Source organism: Ornithodoros turicata, chromosome 2 (genome assembly GCF_037126465.1).
Source record: "Ornithodoros turicata isolate Travis chromosome 2, ASM3712646v1, whole genome shotgun sequence".
Lineage (NCBI taxonomy): Eukaryota > Metazoa > Arthropoda > Arachnida > Ixodida > Argasidae > Ornithodoros > Ornithodoros turicata.
Window position 1 is genome coordinate 102,753,421 of NC_088202.1, and position 7,108 is coordinate 102,760,528.

The following is a 7,108-nucleotide window of genomic DNA, read 5'->3' on the forward strand; positions in this document are numbered from 1 at the left end:
CGAAGATGAGCTTTAACTTGCGGAAACAAAACAAAAACAAATGTATCGGGTGACTCTACCGGAACTGGCCTTATCTTGGGTTGCATTTTCTGTTTCCTTTTAATCTTTTTCCAGGACGCGAGAGGCGATAGTGTGCTCTTTCTCCCTCTCACATTGGGGGTGAAAGAAAGACGCGTCTTCTAAGAAGCGCAATGAACAAAATAAAGAAAAAAATGGCGTTCCTTCACGAATTTTTTGCGGGCGATCTATCGAACGGATTTTTGTTCTGAAAACGGCTACGATATCAGGTGACCGAAAGGAACAGATGTTCTCATTGGGACAACTTTGTAGCTTTTATAATTAAAAAGTTAATTAATGAAAATTAATTAAGACATTGCCTTTGGACTTTGCTAATGCCCTTCTAGGGAGTGCCCTTTAGCATATGCTATATTGCAATTGATTTCATCTTGGAAAAAGTGTTATATATATTTTTAAAAAATCTGTTCACACTTAGCGTGGACACCCTGTATTGTAATGTGAGTGCGATTAGGAAGCTGCGCAGGAAGAGAAGCCACAACGATATTGAATGTGAGGGGATTGAAGACGCTCCCTTGTGGAACACCACGATGCACGCTGAACGTCGCAGTATCGCCGTCAGCGGTGCGCACAAACAAGGAGCGGTCAGCCAAAAAGGGGCAGCCCCCGACTTCAGCTTCTGAAAGCGCCGACATGATTGCGCTATGGAGAAGAAACTGTCGTACACTTTCTTGATGAGGTCGAGGAAGACAGCGGCTGTCAGTAAAAAAATCTTTGGCCCTTGCCTGTTGCGTCTTACTGATTAGGGCTATGACGATGTCCATCGCCTACCGGCCTGGGCGAAATCCCGCCATCACCTCGGGGAAAAAAAACCGTGCTCTCAAGGTACCAGCTCAGGCGATTGAATACTATGCGTTCCAAGGTCTTCTCCGCACAGATTATAAGATCTATTTGGCGGAAAGAATCGATGTGATGCGGCGGATGAACTCATTAAAGGGACCACCATCGCTGTCTTCCACTTCTTATGAACTTCCCCTTAGCTCCAGCTCTCGTTGAAAATCCGTTAGAGAGATGATCGCCCCCACAGGGGAAGATTCCAAACGACCTTATACGTGATATGTTCTGCTCCAGGGAAGGTATGCTGAGGAGAGTCCCGTAGTGCAGAGTCGAGCTCGAAAAGGGTAAGGGGCAAATCCAGGGCCGGGTCTGGACTTATCCGGGTCACGACTGGAGGCTGCGCTCTGAGGCGTACGCAATAGTCCCCTGAAATGCGCAGTTCAGAACGCGAGGTAGCTAAGGACAGGGAGCGGAACAGGTGCCGTTGAACCACAGTGCCCGTATTCACCTGTCCCAGTTAACCACTGGTTTAGTGACGTCTGGTTTAAGTTGATCATGTGAGACCTTCGTCCACCAATCACGAACAACCACCCTGCTGTTCTAACCCGGCTGCCGTGAAGCCCATGGCGGCCTCCATGGAGTTTGTGTGCACAGTGCATAGGCCTAATCTACGCTTCGCGGTAACTTTTCGGTGAAATACAGGTAAGTTTTGTCTTGTAAAGCTACTAGAAGCGTTCGTAAGGCGGATATTGTCGCACTTCAATCAATATTTGCCCTCAATGTCTCATTTCGTTCACCGTTCACACGACGTAAATCCGGCGGTCTAGCGATGGTCCTACTCCCATGTATTTGCATAGGACTGATTTAAACTAGGAGTGAGAGTAGTTTAAAGCCGGTCTAGTGCGGAGCAGCTGTGAATGAGCCTTTCGAGAAACAACCCAAAAATTGTTTTTGCTAGATGCTGTTGCCTAGTTTTCAAGTCGAAATCGCACAAATTAAGCGAAAAGAACGTTCGGAGCAACCTGTGAGCGAAGTAATTAAAGTAATAAACCCGCCGCCGATAAAACGTTAATGATCGGTATGGAGTGGAATTTTGAAATCCGCTACTATCGTCAAAGTTAGTGATGTCAACATTGGCAGCTGGACACAAGTCACTTTCCGATCCAAAGCTGACAGGAGGCCGTGCACAAGCAGCTGTTACCTCCAGCAACAAAAACTACGCTGATTATGCGCAGTACTTTTAATACAGCCCCTAGTGCCTCCGTTATACATCACTAACAATAGTTTGTGCTGTGCTGCCGTTGCTGGTCCTGATTGATATATTTAATGGCTTGCTGCGCACTAGAGTGATCGCCGGTACTTGTGAACGAGCTTTGTGTTCCTCGTTTACTGTTAAGTGTTTCCTGTGTAACTGTTAACACACACACACATATACATTGGATGATGATGATGGGGTGGGCGATTCACCGCCGCTGAGGCAGTACACTGCCCTGCACGTTGGGAAAGGATGAGGGTATGGTGATAGGGGCTTTCAGAGAGCCGTCACCAGACCGGTGGAGCACAAGTACTCCGCAAGAAGACGAAGGCCTTGCATGTGGTGGGCAGCGCAGGATCTTCGGGGATGAACGGCCGCTTGTTAATACGTTGCCCAGAAACAAGCCAGGACGACGTGGCAGAGGTCGCTGTGCACTCCACAAGTGCAGAGCCATATCTGCACAAGTGGGGTAGAGAGAAGACGAGGTGTAGCCGAGATTGTGTTGAAAGGCAGGTGTAAAGGCAACGTTGAGCCTCATGTGGTGAAACAGCGCAGCAAAGGGGCGCGGTAATCGCAGAGAAAGTACAAGAGAAAGCGGGGGGGGGGGGGATATAGGTTTATTGCAAAAAAGAAACGAAGGAAGAGGGGAAAGCGTGGGGTCTACATCCGAGAGAAGGGAGTATGCCATGTCGTGTTGCCACTCAGCCGTGTTGCCATCTTGGGGCCAGTGAGTGACGAAAGGAGGTGTCTTCGGTTGCCCGAAGACATCATTATCGGGGGAAAAGTTGGGTGCTGATAGGTGCTCAAGGCGGCTCTGTCTGCTTCTTCATTGCCGGTGATGCCGACATGTCCCGGGATCCATTGCAATGCGACAGTGTGCCCTGCAACGGCCGCCTTCTTAGAAGTCCCTTCCCCGAAAAATATCATTTGCAATCCGAAATCGAACCAACCTTCTCGTCCATGATACATGACAAAAACGTTACCTGCTGACTCATGTGAACCACGCAAGTCCTCAACAGCCCTTAGGTAGCATTAAATCTCCTACGAAATCAGTAGGAGTCTTCCAATCCACAAGGCTACACAAAACATTCCAGAATCTCTCTTTGTGTTGTTTTGATCCTCACGAAGACGTATATTTGAAAGTGAAAAGAGAAAATGGAGACAGCCTTTCTGGGAAAATTAGACTCGGCTGTCCCAGACCAGAACACAACGGTTACTGTGGATGAATAAAAGGGGACAATAGCAAAATGCACCATGCCATGTATTCACATAAGCGACATTCCCCAAAACTCACCTGCGGGAGATGCGAAAAACGGCATTGATTTTAGCGGCCGCGTAATTACAATTGCTCAGCGTCATATCTTCAAGTGCACCGGTAACCGCGGAAAATATCCTGGGACGCAGCCACAAGGTAATCAGTAGCAGGACGACAAGAAGAGACGCATTTCAATTCCAGCACGGTGCGAATGCCCAATATAATACGCAGTTTCTGCCCAGTGAACATTTTTTTTGTTCCTTTTTTTTTGTATTTTCTTCCACTACAATGTTCCGTGGGCATGACAGGAAACGCGCACAGTATCGCAGTTTGTGATGAACACTGATCTCTATGTACAAGGGGCCTTCAAGTCAAACTGGGACTTTTCATTTTTCGCAATAGTAAAATGAACTTACAGGTGAGAAATTAGTTTATTTTTCAACGGAATCTTCAGCTGCACTAATGCACTTGTCTCAGCGTTTCACGAGGGCTTGGATGCCAGCAGCGTAGAAATCCTTACCGGCGCGTAGCAGCCATGATCGGACCGCATTCTTGACCTCGTCGTCGCAGCTGAAGTGGCGGCCCCCAAGGAAAGCCTTCAGTGGACCGAAGAGATGGAAATGACTTGGGGCTAGGTCTAGACTGTAAGGGGGATGTGGCAGCAACTCCCAGCCAAGTTCTTGTAAGGTGCGTGTCGTGCATTGTCCTGTAGGAGGAGGACTCCTTTGGTGATGAGGCCCGGCTTTCCGAAGCTGGAGATGTTCATGAATGATAGTGTTCAACGTTCCCACAGAAGGTCCGTCTTTCGAACCAGTTCGAGACATGTTATCCGTCGGTCCTTGAGGATCAGGCGCTCCACAGGTTAGATGTTCTCAGGAACTCTGACACTGGGCTCTGAGCCGCCCCGGACGGGATCGCCCTGCACTGATGTACGGCCGTCTCGGAACCGTTTACACTACTCAAACGCTTTGCTGCGGCTAAGTGTATCGTGGCCATACTGAGCCTGAAGTCTTCTGTGAATTTCAGATGACTTTACGCCTTCATTCACAAGAATCTTCATGACAATTCGCTGTTCGATGTGCACGCTCACCTCGTTGTCGGCCATCTTGTCCAGCGCGTGTCTTCTGTTTTGCACAAACTTTGGACCACCACGTGGTTAACGCGGAGGCCTGTCGCGTGTGAAAATGACGAAAAAGAAGTAACGTGAGCCATTTATACACTCAGGAGACAGAAAGTCCCGGTTACCCCTCGTATACGCTGTGCAAGTGAGTCTCTGCGCATGAGAGGAGGCAGTGAGAGGGAAGAGGAGGTCGCCGCCGTAGCCAGTGGGGCTTCCCGAGTGGAGTAACCGGGAGAGGAGATATGCGCAGAACGCTCGGTTACTTGCAGAGCGTATAAAGGCTGGATCGTGCACAGGAGAGGGGCTCGTGGGGGAGACGCACGCATTCGGGCCGCCATGTTGGTGGGCCCTATAGCGCTATGTGTGCCCATAGAAAACAATGGGAGGCCACAGAGATTGTGAGTATTTATTGCGCTCCAAGCGTTGATCGTTGTTTGTCATCACACAATTTTGTAAGGGGCCAGTACACTGATGTATCGTAACAGTGCTTCACGGGTGTCCTGCGGTTCGATTCTTAGAGGGACGGTCTCATACAGCCGGGGCGATTCCGAAACTTAGCCAAAACTAGTTTCACGAGTACTGTACACATACAACCGTCAAAGTTTCATTCGGAATAACCAAGCCGTTTTCGAGGAATTTGTCGAAACGTGCCGTAAGAGCAGACGACGAAAGCTGCGCCTCTCTCATGCATACGTCACGTATGACGTCGGCCTGCGGGTGCGTCGTCGTTGTCATGGTAATTGTAGCTTGCAGAAGCACCTTGGTTTGAGTAATCCCCTTTGCTCTCGAAATGGGGACACTCAGGCATATACCTCCGCGAGCGGAGAATGTAGCCCGAGCATTGACTGTGGGGTCTCCCACAATGTGGCGCACAATCGGATACGTGGAAGCTAAGTCACGTGTTTTCTTTCCGCGAGTATTTAATGCGGTTTTTAAATAAACACGTTCTCCTCCATGTACGTCGTCAGCGACACTTCATTTCGAAGCATGATCAGTGTACAACGGGGAGTGTAATGGAAGCGCGCGTAATATATTTTTGGTGGGAGCTGTACTGCGACCACGCGCGCCGATGGCCAGCGACTTCAGATTTGTGATTGTGGATGGGGTTGCATTGCGACTTTTAACTTGTTTCTGGGGATTAACAGGATTAACATAGTTGTTCTGAACCACCATGCTTGCCACTACTTAGAATGCGCGTTTTTCACCTGAGAACTGAAAGAAAATGTACGAGAGTTGCCGCGGTGCCCAGTAACTTCTGGAAGTCGTCTGCTCACGCCAATGCACTAGCACGTGCAAAAGCAGACGATTTCTGTATCCTATCACGGACTTACCCGCAGGGCGACGTGGCCGTTCTTATTGTTGCCAACACAGATCGCGACGTGCTCTGCAATCTTTATCAATTTAATTCGGTTATTTAATAACTGTGGCGTGTTTTGTCGGGTAAATTAGCAGTATTCCGTTTTCAACAAAGGGCAATCGAATGGTACACTTTATTAAAGGGGCAGGGGGTACGAGACCGTCCCTTTATTAATTACGTTGTGTTTTGTATTCCGAAACTTAGACCGTCACTGCAGTGAAGAGCTGAGGCTTATGCTACAGCACGTTTCACAGCCAATATTTCAATAAGAAGCGATGTGAGTTTAACAACAACCATGTATAATCTCCCATGCTGCGTTCTGGACAAACATTGTTCCCGAAAGAACGATCCCGGAAAAGATATACTCGCACTGTAGAAAGAAATCGTCCCGTAGAATCACGGCCGTTGTTTTAGATAGGCGTATGCGTTTAATGTAATCTATATCAAGCATCGCTGCAGAAAGAGTCTTTTAGTGAACGACAGTGGTGTCCTCGACGTAATCCCTCGCAAATATGGACACACCGAAGTAGCCCAAATAATTACTTCACGCAATTGGATCACGCTCGTTTGCCCAGTTAATCTAGGTATTGATGTAAGCTTAATCAGGTTACTTAGAAAGTGGTAACACCTCCTTGAGAACAAGATTTATCTCCTCTTGAAGTACAGCACTTTTTTGTTTCTTTCTTCCTTCATTTGTTCTGATTATGAGAACTGCAGAGTGAGCAACGCTGCGTAGGGACAGGGGCCTGCCATCCACTGCTGACTTTGTCATGTTTGTTATGTGGAGCACGTTGCAAGAAATGCAGCTCGACATCTGAAACCCCGATCATTATCATCGTCATCTAAAAGGGAGCGTCGTAGCACTGTCGTGAAACCAGACACGATTTCTGAAGATCTTCTATGACACTTTCCTTCAGCGTCAAACTCTCTCATAGGAGGCACTTTGCATCAACTGTGACACCCATCTTACATTTTAATGTGCGAAGGCTCTCGTGCACTACACATGTACAGTCTGCGAAGTGCAACAGGGTGATTTGGAGCTTGAAACAGTTGCGATTATGGCCATGCTATACACTGTCTGTGAAATGATACCAACTGAATCATATCAAACGTGATGTTTAGTGGAAGGTGGCTTTCTTGGTTGTTCATTCTGCGTGACAAAGATGCAACACGATATGCTTTTGCAAATAAGATAAGTGATGTTACGCTCAATGAATAAAGAGAATATACATTTTTCACGTTCAACATTTATTTCTTGCACATATGCGT

The 7,108-nt window shown here is 47.8% G+C and overlaps 1 long non-coding RNA gene across 1 annotated transcript; it reads right to left on the reverse strand.

Annotated features, from left to right (window-relative positions):
• Positions 1 to 2,702: 2,702 nt before the first annotated feature.
• Positions 2,703 to 5,620, reverse strand: LOC135385867 (uncharacterized). The gene is made up of 2 exons (XR_010420526.1): positions 3,883 to 5,620; positions 2,703 to 2,988 (listed from the first exon to the last, which is right to left on the reverse strand). It is a non-coding gene; the product is annotated as an uncharacterized LOC135385867 (long non-coding RNA).
• Between the last annotated feature and the right edge of the window lie 1,488 nt (positions 5,621 to 7,108).